The following is a 16,258-nucleotide window of genomic DNA, read 5'->3' as shown; positions in this document are numbered from 1 at the left end:
TGATTAAAAAAATATTTATACAGAGAAAACAAATTATGACAAAAATGTTTACCACTGGGGCGCCTGGGTGGCTCAGTCGTTAAGCGTCTGCCTTCGGCTCAGGTCATGGTCCCAGGGTCCTGGGATCGAGCCCCGCATCAGGCTCCCTGCTTTGCAGGAAGCCTGCTTCTCCCTCTCCCACCCCCCCGCTTGTGTTCCCTCTCTCGCTGTCTCTCTGTCAAATAAATAAATAAAATCTTAAAAAAAAAAAAAAAATGTTTACCACTGTTGAATCTAGGTGGTAAGTATAAGGGTAAACACTACAATTCTTCATAATTTTCTGTAGGTTTGAAAAGTTTATAATAAAAAGGCAAATGGAAAAAAAAGAGGGAGAGAGAGAGAGGGTATCCTTTTTTCCTGCCCCTGGAAGTCAAGAAAATTCAGTGAGAATTACTGCAACCATCTTGGGAACAGAGAGACCTACCAGGAACCTCAGGGGACCTAATGAGGATATGCCTGATATGCTAAGGATGATCAATCAGAAAGAGGGAAAAACTGTTGTGTCCTTGATGATATAAACCACTAAACTAAATCTGGCAACCCCAGAGCCATCTTACACTGGGCATTCTTGTCATTTGAGATAATAAAATTGGCTTATTGTTCGTTTCTTTAAAAAAAAAAAAAAAAGAAAAAGAAAAAGCAGATTCTAAGTACAGAGCAAATTCAACACTGGCATTGCAGAAGTTTAGTTTCCAAGTGCCTTTGGCTAATAAGTCATGATCAAATTATTTTTCCTTTTTTTAAAAAAAAACTGAGGTGAGATTCACATAACATACAATTAACTACTTTAAAGTATCTAATTCAGTGGCATTTAGTATTTTCACAATGTTGTGCAACCACCACCTCTCTCAAGCTCCAAAACTTTTTCATCACCTCATACCCATTAAGAATACCCCATACCCATTAAGTAATCATTACTAATTCCTCCTTCTCCCTATTCTTCACCCCCCCAATTCCCTGGCAACTACTAATCTTCTGTCTCTTTGAATCTGCCTATTATGGGTAACTTATATAAAGGGAATCATACAATACATGACCTTCTGTGTCTGGCTTCTTTCACTTAGCATAGTATTTTCCAGATTCATCCCAAATTGTAGCATGTTAATCAGTATTTCATTCCTTTTTACGGCTGAATAATATCCCATGCTATGTACACACCACATTTTGTTTAGCCATTATCTGTTGACAGGCATTTGGGTTGTTTCTACTTTTTGATTATTATGAGCAATGCTGCCACAAACATTTGTATACAACTGTCTAAGTATATGGCTTCATTTCTTTAGATATATACCTTTGAGTAAACCTGCTAGGTCATATGGTAATTCTGTGCTTAACTTTTTGAAGAATCACCTGTTTTCTATAGTAGCAGAACCATTTTACATTTCCACCAAAAATGTACAAGTGTTCCTATTTCTCCACATCCTTACCAACACTTTTTTTTCCAATGATAACTATCCTACTAGGCGTGAAGTGATATCTGATGGTTTTGATTTGTATTGCCTTAATGACCAATGACCTTAAACATTTTTTCATGTACTTGTTGGCCATTTGTATATCCTCCTCAGAGAAATGTCTACTCAAATCCTTTGTTCATTTTTTGACTAAGCTGTTTATCTTCCTGTTGTTGACCTGTAAGAGTTCTTTATATATTCTGGACAGTTGACCCTTATAATATAAATGATTTACAAATAGGCTGGTCTTTCTTTTTCTTAATAACGTCCTTTGAGGAGCACCTGGGTGGCTCAGTCGGTTAAGTGTCCGACTCTTGATTTAGGCTCAGATCATGATCTCAGGGTCGTAAGATCAAGCCCCGAGTCTGGCTCCACACCTCCACACTCAGCACGGAGTCAGCTTGTCCCTCTCCCTCTGCTCTTCCCTCCCTCCCCCCGGCCCCGACTTGTGTGCACTCTCTCAAATAAAATGTCTAAAAATAATAATAATGTCCTTTGATACACAAAAGCTTTAATTTTTATGAAATCCAATTTATCTAGTTTTTCTTTCACTACTCATGCTTTTGATGTCAAATATTAGAAACGATCACCAAATCCAAGGTCATGCGGATTTATCCCTTTGTTTCTTCTATTAGCTTGACTGTTTTAGCTTTTATATAGACCAATGATCCATTTTAGTTAGGTTTTTTTTTTATAAGGAGTTAGGTAGTTGTCTAACTTCATTCTTTTGCCTGTGGTTATCCAGTTGTCCCAGCACCACATGCTGAAGAAGAGCAAACATTTTTAAGAGAAAACAAAGCTGGACAAACTCTTGGGTATGCATGGGATCCTGCCCTATTTAAGACCCTAGCTCTTGGTGACACTTACATGGCAACTGCAATCAATGGTGAAGCTGAGATTTGGGAAATCAAGTGGGAGAACAAGCTGAGACATGCAGAGCACCTCACCTTAACTCAAGTATGGTAATTCTTAGGCTCAAGATCACCCTAAATGATATTTCCTATTCCCACCAGTTTCTAGGACTAAAGGAAGCAACAACATTTATCTAACGATCAAACTACATTATAAGCACAAAGTTTTGCCCTCTCTATCAGTAAGTATGCAGTATTTACTCATTTATTTTATTTAAGTTTTAACTCATTCATGACTGTAGGTACTGGGAACATAAAGATAAATAAGACAAAGTCTCTGCTACAAAGAAATGCAAAGTCTATCAAGAAATATTTGGGAACAATTAATCACAACTCAATGTGGTAAGTGTCAGAGGAGAAACATAACCAAGGACTGTGAAAGTACAGAGGAGGAAAGACCTAATTCAAACTTAGACTTCGAGGGAAAGCTTCATCGATCAGGTAATATCAAACTGATGGCCTTGTTAACCACCTAGAGGAGGAGTGAAGGAGCAGTTAGAGGGAGAGAATGTGCAAAGGCACACAGAGGAAGAAGAGCTGTATGCCTCTTTTCTCTGGGAACCGCCTTCCTTGTCCCCAGGAAAGCAGATATAAAATAAGACAAGAACATAACGTGTTAGTAAATGACTCTGCTCCAAACCACAAAGGGTTAGTCCAGGAATGAATACCTGACCCAAAGCTGAATCAATCTCAACCCTTCCCTGAGAATTTTGGGCCTGGAGCTGAAAGAGAGACCAATCTCTCCCTGAGTACCTGGAGCTTTTAGTGCCATATTCTGCCCACTGGAAAAGGCACAGAAAAGCACTCTTCAGAGAAAAAAGACCACAAACTCACAAACAGCCAGAAAGAGAGAGGCCTGACAACGTTCAAATCCCTGGTTCTGATTGTTTCTGAAACCCAAATGAATTTCTAACTTAGGTTCTAAGATATCCTCCCAGGATCTCCTTACTAATTCTCATTTTTATTTGGGCTAGTTTGACAGGGTTCTGTTCACCTCCAATAAAGTCCTGATAAAAGACTGAGAAGTATTGCAGAAGTGACAAACCCAAAATGTGTAACAAAGTTCAAGTGAAATGAGGCCTCCCCCCATCTCAGGCTGGGAAGCCCAGCAGTCCTTGTGTGTAGCAAACCAGTTGGTTACACTCCATATGCACTCCAAAGCTACGTGGAGCCTTATGAGCTTTGGACAAGAAAAAGAAATTGCTCACAGAAGACTGCTAACTTCAGTAAGGTTTTGCAAAACAATCCAATCTGCAAAACACAATCCAGCCCAGTCCAGCCTCCTAGAGAGGAGATGTGACACATAAGAATATAATGACTAAGCAAAGCCCTTTCTGCCTATACAGCCAAAGATCCAAAACCTCTAATGGTCAGATAATTACTTTGCTGAATTTCAGCAACTGAATTCTTTGTGCCACTAGGAAACTGTGAGACCCTGAATGACTGACTACAATGTAGACAGCCCCTTTCAAAACACTTCTCACAGGGTTCCCCCAAACTGCCATCCCCTCCCCTCATTATAAAGTATTGTCTGACAGAAATGCAGCTGGGGAGGGGGGCAATATCCAGGGGTGACATTCCATAGAAGATTTGAGAAAGCTCTAAATCCAGAATTTTCCACTCATGCCCTTGAGGTAGGAAGATAAGCAAAACCAAGGAGAATTAAACCTGGTCCCAGCTATTCTCTTCAGCAATCACAGAGACTAAAAAGCCTAAATATTACTGGAGTTGGTTATCAACAGGAATGAACCTGTATGAAATGGATGATGAGAAGTGAACTGCAGTTTTAAAGGAGTTCTATCAGCAGGAGGCTGTAATTATACTCCTAGTCAAACCCTAGGTCCAAAAAGTAGCATCTTCCTGGGAGCGGAAAGCTACAGCAGCATGGCCCTCATAAAAGGAACTATCTCGGGCACCTGGGTGGCTCAGTTGGTTAAGCGACTGCCTTCGGCTCAGGTCATGATCCTGGAGTCCCTGGATCGAGTCCCGCATCGGGCTCCCTGCTCGGCGGGGAGCCTGCTTCTCCCTCTGACCCTCCCCCCTCTCACGTGCTCTCTCTCTCTCTCATTGTCTCTGTCTCAAATAAATAAATAAAATCTTTAAAAAAAAAAAGGAACTATCTCCCACCCTGCCCCTATAGCCCCTGTGCTGCTCTTAAGGATGGTCCTGAAAAGTATCAGACATAGGGAATCTTTTTGGGGCAAGCCAGGCTAAAGCCTTCAATCCTCTGCCAGTGAAATGAGTTAACGGGGGACCATGAGCTTTGCTCATTATATCATACTGCTCCTGCCTATAGTAGACAGTATATGCTCTGTGTTCTTCTGCTTATATCCCCCAGGCTGAGAATAGTGCCTGGCATATAGAAGGTGCTTAATAAATGGAATAAACTAGTAACCAAAATACAGTATTTTTCCTTTCTCCTTTTTATCTGGTTTTCTTCTCAAGCTCATATACTGGGACTATAAGAAGGAGGGCAGAGGAGTAACAACAACAAAAAAATCTATCAGTTAGCCCACAGGCTGTAGGATCATGCAAATATTTATCTGGACCAATCAAGACCAAACTTGGGAAAGCACAGCTATCATCCTGAGATCTTCAGCTGGTGGGGTGGGGCACCTCTGACAGTAAGTCACAGTATGATAGCCGGACCTGACTGCTTGGGGTCATCTCCCACTGGGGAGGGAGATGAGAGCATCTAGTTGTTACTTGTCTAGGCAATGCCCTCACTTCCACATATGACTCCTTAGGACAGAGTGATGTCATTCCACAGTTAACATGAGGGTGGGGGCACCCCGGAATTTGGAACTGAGAGTTTTCCCCACAGTATCTGGGCTATAAACTCCACATCTGGGAGCTTTTGACAGTCATTTTCTTCACCAGAGATAGGCCACTGCAAACACCTACACAGAACATACATAAAAAGAAACCTAACGGGGTACCTGGCTGGCTCAGTCATTACAGCATGCGATCCTTGATCTCAGGGATGTGCGTTCAAGCCCCACGTTGGACATGGAGCCTAATTTAAAAAAAAGAAAGAAACCTGAGCTATTTTAAAGTCCAGTTTTTCCTAAAGCCCAAACATATTCGGGTCTTTGGGTTCTGTGTAACATACCAACATCCTTAAAATGCCTCCTCCTACTCCAACACACACATCTTTAGCATTATCTAGTTTGAAGTGAGTTTGTTACGTGCAACATAATAGGCTCCGATTAATTCAAAATTACATACTGTGTCCAGGGATAGAGTCTGTATGTGTGATACAAAGTCGGTTACAAAAGGCAGAAGAGGAACTGGAAAGATAAATTAAAACTTAACTCAGATCCAGTAATCTCACATTTGGGTATATATCCAAAAGAACTGAAAGCAGAGTCTCAAAGAGATATGTGCACATCAATGTTCAGAGCATTATTCATAATAGCCAAAAGGCAGAAGCAACCCAAGTGTCCATCAACAGGTGAAGGGGTGAATAAAAATGGTATATGCATACAATGGAATATTAGTCTTAAAAAGGAAAATCTGTTACATGCTAAAACTTGGATGAACTTTGAAGACATCATGCTAAGTGAAATAAGCCATCACACACACACAAAAAAACAACACACAAGTACTGTATCATTCCACTTATATGAGGTATCTAGAGTAGTCAGATTCATAGAAACAGAAAGTAGAAGGATGACTAACTGCAGGGGCTGAGGGAAGGGGGAAATAACAAAAACTCGTTATTGTTTAACAAGTAGAGTTTCAATTCTGCAAGATGAAAAAGTTCTGAAGGCTGGCTATACAACATGCTTAACACTACTGAACTGTATACTTAAAAATGATCACTATGGTATGTTGTATGTGTACTTTACCACAATTAAAAAAAAATTAATTTGGATGGGACCAATATTTTTCATTAAGAAATTTGGACTTCTAAAAGCAAAGAGAGCATCTAGGAGGGCCTAGGTGGCTCAGTCAGTTAAGCGTCTGCCTTCGGCTCAGGTCATGATCCCAGGGTCCTGGGACTGAGCCCGGCATTGGGCTCCCTGCTCCACAGGAAGCCTGCTTCTCCCTCTCCCTCTGCCTGCCGCTCCCCCTGCTTGTGCGCGCTCTTCTCTCTCTCTGTCAAATAAATAAATAAAATCTTAAAAAAGAGAGAGAGCATCTAAAGTTAAAAAAAAAAAAAACTTTACTGAAATATAATTTACATAGCATAAAATTCACGCATTTCAACTGTACAATGTAATGATTTTTTAGTAAAGTTACTGAATTGTAAAAACATCACCATGTTTTAGAACACTTTCATCAGCCCCATAATGCCCTACTCTCCATAACATGTAAATGTTAGGGTACATAAATTAAGACTGCTAATCAATCAGCTGACCTGAAAATGGGGAAATTATCCTGGATTATCCAGGGGAACTCAATGTAATCACTTCTCTAAGAGTGGTCTGAGGGAACTGGAAGAGAGAACCAGGGAGATCGCCACATAAGGACTCATACAGCATGCTGGCTTTGAAGATGGAAAAAACGAGGCCATAAGCCGAGGAACGCACGTGGCCGCTGGAAGTGGGAAAAGGCAACAAAATGGATTCTCCAGCAAGAACACAGCCCTGTTTTTAGCCCAGTAAGACCCATTTTGGACTTCTGAACTTCATAACTGTAAAATAATAAGTTGATATTTTTTAAAACCACTAAGTTTGTGGTAATTTATTACGAAAGCAAAAAACTATGGATGGCTGGCTAGTCGTTGTATTATTCTTTCTCCCTTACTATTTGAAAATATTCATCATAAAAGGAAAAAACTATGAATATGAAAGCAGACTAAAGAAAGATCATAATTAAAAAGGTACTGAGTCATTTCCTTCATCATAACTCTGCTTTCAAGAACTCAATTACCCGTTAGAGATGCACATTTAGAAATAACTCCCATTTTTCTGGTCCCCAATTTAAGTCATACCTGACTTACCTGAAAAGGTAAACAATAACTAGGTTCAGTGCTAACTGAAACTTTTGAAGATACTAACTAGAACGGCCCAGAGGAGACATGAAAATGTATGATACCCAAAAAGTCCCAGAATACCAAACAGAAAACGTGATTCAGACAAAGCTATCTTCATAAACAAAACATCTGTGGTTTATTGTTATTCATGAAACTTTCTTTGGGACATAATTTTAAGTAGCAGTTACGAAATGATCAGGTAAATCTATAATTAAGTATGGTTTTCAAAAGTATGTTTACCTAACAGGAAACTTACAATAAGCCAGCAGTGGTCAAATGTGTCTTATCCTGCAGCCTAGTCAGAGAACTAATACTAGAAACTTTGGGGGTTTTTTATTCTACAAAAAGGACAAAGTGCCTAAAGGCTAAATTGTAAATAAATACTCCATTCTCCATTCTCAAATCTAGCTGTTTTTCCACATACAGAGGAAAATGCATGGACTTTGAAAAGAAATACCACACACCTTTTATATACACCATTGATTAAAATGCTCTTGCCTTTGAAATTTCTTGAAGGCACACTACCGGGGCCAGCTTCAAAGCCTCTTCAGTTTCATCTTCCCTAAAGAACAATGCTGACCATACCATCTTTGGAGATAATACAAAACTCGACCTCAGTATACCTCATCTCCAAAAATACATACTAGGGTACACATCTAAGAGAGAATCTAAAGCCCTTATGTTATCAATCTTATTTTCTCCTGTAAGAACAAAAAGGTAAACAAACCTTGACTAAGTTCTATGTAATATGATAAACAAAGCCAGTGCAATGTTATCACCACCAAATAATGCTACATGGCATCAATGCCAACTCTACTCATTCTTCAGCCAACCCATCTCCAAATACTCTATGGCTATATTTGGCTACTCTCTGGTACATATGAGATAGATACCTTTAAAAAGCTTACTTAATACATACTTACAGCTAGGAGACTAAATTAAATTAGATGGAACTCAGAGAAATGTGATAAAGGCAGATTTTATGATAGCTCACAAACCTGAGAAGACCAAGCCCCTTTTTCTTTTACACAATAATAAATGACAGTATAAATATGTCCGAGATTGTTGCCATTTTTCAGTAACTAATCACTGAGAACAAACAAGGAAGACAACATTTAAAGACAATTTCCTTTAAAAGTCCTATGACACTTGAAAACAATCTCACATACTCTGTTAATGTTTTCATGTTCTGGGCAACTAGCTACAGATGACAAGTAGTCAGGCCTAGACAGCTCATCCAACTATGGCACTTCTGGTACATTACGAAAGAAAAGGATCTTTTGAAATAGCTACTTCGGGCACCTGGGTGGCTCAGTCGGTTAAGCGTCTGCCTCTGGCTCAGGTCAGGATCCCAGGACCCTGAGATAGAGTCCCACATGGGGCTCCCTGCTCAGTGGGGAGTCTGCTTCTCCCTCTACCCCTACCCCCTGCTTGTGATCTCTGTCTCTCTCTCTCTCTCTCTCTGTCTCTTGGATAAATAAATTAAATCTTACAAAAAAAAAAAAATAGCTACTTACATGACACTGCATACTTGCCACCAGTTAGATTACTACCAAAAAAAAAAAAAAAAAAAAAAATCCCAAAACCATAAAAAAATAAAATAACCAGGAAAAAAAATCTACCCAATTTGGTTTACAAAGAAAAACTAATAAAAACCCAGGGAAAAATTTTTCTGATTCTTTCTAATAAAGCGTGGTCTCTCAAAGACAGAAAAGCAAGCAAACACACCAAAATAATGGAAACACAATGAAGGAATTTCATATATTTCTGGCTTTACAAAAGTCAAGGAGATCTCTCTCTCCAGCACCTTTTCTTTGGATCTTCTGTGATTGAGGGCAAAGCAAGTACACTTCATTCCACACTATTAAGATATACTAAAAAATAACCAAAAATTTTCTTCATTCAGCATAAAGTCCTTCATGACTCCAATTTGTTAAGTTCCACTTAAAAATCACAGCAACATCTTTACAAAAGACTTCCCAACTAATAAATGAAGGAACAAAAGAATTAGAAAATTACCTTTTTGCAACCCACTGAGGCAATAAACAACTCAGGGCAAGGATCATCAATGGATACTAATACAGTTGGCAGAAAGATCGCTGAGGGAAAGGATATTCTCAGTCTCTCACAGATTATGTATTAATTACAAAGGAAAAAAAAGAGGTAGACACTATCATAAACAAATACTCAAATATAGCATAATAATAGGACAAACTAACAGCATATGCCTCTGGATGTGATACAACAGAAGACACACAATCATCCACGTATTATTTCTAACAACAACAAAAATGTTTGACCTGAATCTAATTGTGAGGAAGCAATCAGACTAATCAACAAGACAGGACACTCTAGAGGACAAATGGGCTGGACTCTTAAAAAATGTCAATGTCATAAAACATCCAAATGACAACAGTGAGGGAAACTTGTTCTAGATAGAAAGCAAGTAAAGAGACATGACAACCAAATATAATGAGATGTCTGAGAAGATCCTGGATTAAAAAAAAAAACACACACACACACACACACACAACAAAAAAACCCCACATTATAAAGAGCATTTGGGGAACAAATAGGAAAATCTAGATATGGAATATATATTGGATAATACTATTGTTTCCGTGCTAAATTCCTAGAGAGTGACAATAATATTGCAGTAATGTAGGATGATGCCATTATTCTTAGGAGATACTTGCTGAAGGGCCAAGGGGTAAAATGTCATGCTGTCTGCATTTTATCTCAAATGGTTCAAGAAAAAAAAAAAATTATAAATCCATACAGAGAATTCTCCTATTTTGCTGGTGGGAATGTAAATGGTAGTTACTTTAGAAAAGAGTATGGCAGTTTCATAAAAAGTTAAATACAAAATAGCAATCCATTCCTAAGTATCTACTCAAAAGAAATTTGAAAATGTGCGTGAACACACATTCACACAAAGTCTTCCTAGAGAATGTTCACACAATTTTATTCATAGTAGCCAAAAAGTAGAAACAATCCAAATGTTCATCAACTGATAAATGGATAAACAAAATGCTACATATCTATACAATGGAATAACCCTCAGCAACAAAAATGAAGGAAATACTGATACATAAACAGATGCCTCACAAACATGCTAAGTAAAAAAAGCCAGATACAAAAGACCACATATTATATGATTCTGTTGATATAAAAAGTGGAGAAAAACAACTACTTAGAGACAGAAAAAAGATCAGTGGCTGCCTGAGATTGGGGGATAGTAATGGGGATTAACATAAACAAGCAGGGGCACCTGGCTGGCTCAGTTGGTGGAGCTCATGACTCTTAATCTCGGGGTTGTGGGTTCGAGTCCCATGTTGGGTGTAGAGATTACTTTAAAATAAAATCTTAAAAAAAAAAAAACCACCAGTAAACAGAAGAAATCTTACTGGAGTGATGAAAATATTATACAACTGGATTATAGTGATGGTTGCTTAATTCTTACTGAAAATCAATTATCCATTTTAAATGGGTTAATTTATAACATGTAAATTATGCTTCAGTAAAAGTGGTTAAAAATAAAGCAAATGTGGTAAAATAGCAATTACATAGGTATTCATTGTGCTAGTCTTTCAACTCTTCTATAGTTTTACAATTCTTCAAAATAAAAAGTTGGGGGATACAGATCAGAATGAACTCTACAAAATACACACACCCCCCAAATTTAGTGTATGTAACTGCAGATTACCTAAAGGAGGTAAAGGACATGTGTAACACAACTGTGAAATATTTAGCATTAAATAAAAGAAGAGCACAGCACGCTGGAATCTAGGGCCAATTTTTATCCAAGGATTTGATTAACAATTTTTCTCAACTTGGGTGTTATTTTTTCCTAATTACTCTAGCAATACATGTTTACTGTAGAAAATTTAGGAATTACAGTGAAAAGGAAAGATTAAAAATTAAAGTATAAAAAAGAAAATAAAAAACAACTATAATCTCATAGCCAAAAATAACCATTAATAATTTGTTCATCCTTCAGGTAAAACAGTTCCATTTCAGCAAAGGAAAGCTATCCATATATAACATCACAACTTGATCAACTGGCGTGCTGAAATTTTATAACATATCCAAACAATCCCATAAATCATAGTAAGAATGAAAAGGCAAAATAAAAAATTTTAGATGCAAATCCAATGCTTCCTTTCAGCTTCCAATTAAAAAATGCATGCACTAACCTCAGGTCTCCCCCCAAACCCTCCTAAAATACAGGTATGATGCTCCAGATTGAAAGAATGTTTGTGCCTCCCAAAATTCACAAGTTGAAATCTATCCCCCAATGTGATGGTATTAGGAGGTGGAGACTCTGGAGGTGATTAGGTCATAAGAGTAGAACCCTCGCCAATGGGATTAGAGAGATCCCTCTCCCCTTCCACCATGTGGGGTTTCAATGAGAAGTCAGCCATCTATGAACCAGGATCAGGCCCTCACTAGACATCAAATCTGCTGGCACCCTGATCTGGGACTTCTCAGCCTCTAGATCTTGTGAGAAATAAATTTCTGGTGTTTATAAACCACACAGTGTATGGTGTTGTTATAACAGCCTGAACAAACTAAGACAAATGGGGGGAAGAAGTCATAAACTCACAAGGACAAAGTGAGCAAGTGAGGAAGCAACATTTGGGGCCCTGGAAGGTAAACAGACAAGTGGTAAATGACTGAGCCAACCTGAGAAAGATGAATCCTCCTCAGCCGGCAGTGGGGAAAAGCAGAGAAGCAACTTGACTGAAAATGAGGATTCCCAAAAGGTTCAGGGATTAACAGCACTGGGTACCCTACAAGTGAAGGTGAAGAACGGATAAAAACAGGACAGATTATGCATTCGCCTAAACCCAACTAGTTAGAACTGTCTAAACTGCATATGAAGCCTGGTGGATGCCTCACCCTGGAGGAAACGGGTGGGGCTTTTTTAAGCTCTCACTTAACAAAAACTACAGTCAGGTCCACAGCTTCCAATCCACTTTCTGTGTCCTACTTTTAAAAAGGAGTAGACAGCCAAGAACAACCAAATACTTAAGGTAAAGTGTCGAATATGAAAGAAAAAGACTATAGGCAAGCAGACAGAAATGGAAACTTGAAGAAAACAACACTGAGATCTCCCAGAAAGCAGAGCAAAAAAAATTGTCAAAAGCTGAAAAAAGAAAAGAGGACCAGACCAGAAGGTCCAATACCTAAAAAAACAGGAGATCTAAGAAAAGAGAACACAGACAATGAAGGGGAGGCAATCAAAGGATTAACTCCAAGAAATCTCCCAAGAACAAGAGGGCAGTTTCCAGACAGAAAGAGCTCCCCAAAGCTGAGCACAAGGTAAGAAAATACATGCTGAAATGTGTCACCATCAAAATTCAGCACACCAAGGACACAGCAAAGTTACCAAAAGCTTCCAAAGAGGGAAAAGACGGGATTCATACAAAGAACAAACAATCAGAACAACGTTTCTACTGAGAAACAGAAGACTAAGGAGCAGTGCCTTCAAAATTCCGAGAAAAATATTTCCAACCTTAAAATTGCTACCTAACCAAAACCAGGGTATCAATGAAGCATCAGAGTAAAATATAGTTTCAGAATACAAAAAGTCTCAAGTTTTATCTCCTCTGCACTCTCAGGAAGTTTAAAAAAATGGGGTCCAGGAAACAAGGTTTCCAACAAAGGCTGGGGAGTAGGAGGAGTGTGAAAGAAATCCCCAGGGTCCCCGGGGTGGTAAGAGCTGTGCAGCAAACCCAGAGCCCAACCAGTCCAGATCAGAGGAAGTCAAATGCTCTGCAAGAAACTTCTTCAAAAAGGTAAAACGGATACAACACTGTCTGAACTTACCAAGAAGGGAGTCATAGTTGGTAAGGACTTTGAGGGTAACTTAGGGAAAAAATATCTAAGAGACTGAGCAAACCAAAAGTTAACACAATTATTGCCCTTGGGGCAACAAAAGATTGCACAGAAAAGGAAAATGAATCTAAATATACTAATAACTCAAGTGTCAATAAGCATTTAAACAGTTAAAACAATATAAACACTTAAAACTGACTTAACCAAATTACAAATGATTAAAGTGGGAGAACAGGAGATAGGGTGAGTGAAACTACCATGTGCCAGGCACAGCTCTAAATCTTTACACATATTAATTTATCTACTCGTCAGATAAAAAGATATTGCCCTTATATATGAGAAAACCAAGGCACAGAAAGGTTAATAATTTGCCAAAGGTCATACAAATAGTAAGCAGCAGAAGAGCTTTGAACTTTTTTGCTCTTCACCACCATACTGGAAGGATTTAAATCTGCATGTAGAATGGAGGAAAGTATAGCAATAACTCCTCATTAGCACACATATGGACTCTGTGACCACTCTGATCAAATACAGGCCTACAGAGGTACACAGTGTCTCTGAAAAAACAGAGTAACGGCCACTTCTGGAGAATGAGTTGAGAGAGGGAAAACACAGGGACTTATGTACTCTCTAAACTTTTCACAAGAAACACGTATTAGTTTTATAATTATGTATCTAAATAAAATTTTAAGAAGTTAAAAAACAGGAAACTGAAAAAACATGTGCAAGATATAACTTACATATACCAATTTTTAAAATGACAAAGATACCAAAAAGCAAGGGCATTCACAGGTATTTAAAACCATGCAGAACAACATCTGGGAAGGTACACAGGAGACTGATAGTAGGTACCATCTCAGACAAAGAGACACAAAACCTAGAATCAAAAAAAGACTTACCTTTCATTGAAAAATCTTTGGTAGTGTTTGAATAATTATGTTTTTCATAATAATGATTACTTTTTAATGTATGTAGAAGATTCAGCAATAAAACAGAACAGAATGAATTTCCATAAATGATCCCTGCTACAACGCAGCTAAACCTTGAAAACATTATGCTCAAGAAAAGAAGCCAGCCGCAAAGGCCACATGCTGAATGTTTACAGTTACATGCAATATCCAGAAAATGCAAATTTGGGAGAGACAGAAAGCAGAATGGTGGTTGCCTAGTGCTGGGGAGGTGAGAGGACTGACCACAAATTGGCATAAACCTTACTGGAGGGGCGCCTGGGTGGCTCAGTTGGTTAAGGGAATGACTCTTGACTTCTGCTCAGGTCAGGATCTCAAGGTTGTGAGACCAAGCCCCACCTCCGCCTCCACGCTGGGAGTGGAGCCTGCTGAAGATTCTCTCTCTCCCTCCACAATCCTCCCCTCCCTCCCCGCCTCAGTGCTCTCTCTCTCAAAAAAAAAAAAAGTACAATACTGTTCTTCTGGTGAAAAAAAGACAAAAAATTAATGACTATGAAATCAGAATGATGGGTACACAGGATTCATTATACTTTTTCTTTTCAATATAAAAATGTCTATTAAAAAAATAGCCAATGCACACACGTAAAACTTAAAATTTCACCAAGTAATCAAAGAAATGCAAACTAAAACATGTAATGCCTTTTATCTATCAGAATAAATCTACCCAGCAAAAATTAAAAATTATCATTCCCAGAAAGCAAGCTTTCTAATGCCTAACTGTTCAGATTATTAATTGTTACATCCTTCATGAAGGCAGTCTGTCAATGTTCAAGAACCTTCAAAAGGGCATAACTTTGACCTGGCAATTCCACTTCTAAGAATTTCTCCAAAATAAATATATAGGCTATACATATCACAATTTCCTTTTTTATCACCACACATTACATCATTAGTTTTTGATGTCATATCACAATTTCTTAAAACATTAAGAAAGAGAGGAGAAAATAATTAGGAAAGCAAGCAGATATTTATAATAGTAAAAAACAACAACATAAACAATAAATGACTTCTTAACTAAGTTTCAAAGTAAGTAATGGAATACTAGCAGCCATGAAAAACAGACAATGGCAAGATATCTATGCTTAGTGAAAAAGCAGGCTGTAAAGTTACGTGTTATATATTTTTTAAAAAGATTTTATTTATTCGTTTGAGAGAGAGAAAGAGAGAGCGAGCACAAGCAGGGGGAGGGGCAGGGGCAGAGGGAGAAGCCGGCTCCCCACTGAGCACAGAGCCTGATGTGCGGGCTCGATGGAGACCTGGAGATCATGACCTGAGCTGAAGGCAGACCAAGGCAGACACTTAACCGACTGAGCCACCCAGGCTTAACTTAAAATATACATCATATATATATCTATAAATGCATATATGTGAACACAAACTGACAGCTGAGTAGTATTACAAGTGGCTTTATTTTTTTTTTTAAGATTTTATTTATTTATTTGACAGAGAGAGACAGATGAGGTTTAATTCTTATTAAATCACCTTGTGCAGATGAAACTAATACACTTTTCACTTGTAAGGGTAATTGATTTTGTGAGTGGCTTTCTAATGATTTGTCAAAGCGAGAGAAGGAACACAAGAAGGGGAATGGGTGAGGGAGAAGCAGGCTTCCAGCAGAGCTGGGAGCCCGATGCGGGACTTGATCCCAGGATCCTGGGATCATGACCTGAGCTGAAGGCAGACGCTTAATGACTGAGCCATCCAGGCACCCCAGTGGCTTTGTTTCTTTATTGTTCAACATTTCTGAATTTGCTGGTTTTCTGTATTCAGTATTACTGCTTTAACAGTCAGGAAGAAAAATTTCCTTTCCAAAAAAGCACACTTCCTTACCAAAAAAAATGGACAAAGGGCATGTTCAGCCAATTCATAAAAGAAATACAAATGGACATTTTGGACATAAAAGTACTCATTAGAGGGACGCCTGGGTGGCTCAGTGGGTTAAGCCTCTGCCTTTGGCTCAGGTCATGATCCCAGGGTCCTGGGATCGAGTCCTGCATCGGGCTCCCTGCTCAGCGGGGAGCCTGCTTCTCCCTCTCCCACTCCTCCTGCTTGCTCTCTCTCTCTCTC

General features: G+C 38.7%; 1 protein-coding gene across 9 annotated transcripts in view; it reads right to left on the bottom strand.

Annotated features, from left to right (window-relative positions):
* The window catches only part of ILRUN (inflammation and lipid regulator with UBA-like and NBR1-like domains), a 91,582-nt gene that overhangs the window by 63,895 nt on the left and 11,429 nt on the right, over positions 1-16,258 (bottom strand). The window contains exon 2 of one of the 9 annotated variants that reach the window (XM_036072164.2): positions 12,069-12,175. The exons of the other annotated variants lie outside the window; for them this stretch is intronic. The gene's annotated coding sequence lies outside the window, so the exon portion shown is untranslated. The remainder of the gene's footprint in view (positions 1-12,068; positions 12,176-16,258) is intronic. 9 annotated transcript variants of the gene reach the window in all.

Source organism: Halichoerus grypus, chromosome 9 (assembly GCF_964656455.1).
Source record: "Halichoerus grypus chromosome 9, mHalGry1.hap1.1, whole genome shotgun sequence".
Taxonomy (NCBI): domain Eukaryota; kingdom Metazoa; phylum Chordata; class Mammalia; order Carnivora; family Phocidae; genus Halichoerus; species Halichoerus grypus.
This window is presented reverse-complemented; position numbering and strand designations above follow the sequence as displayed.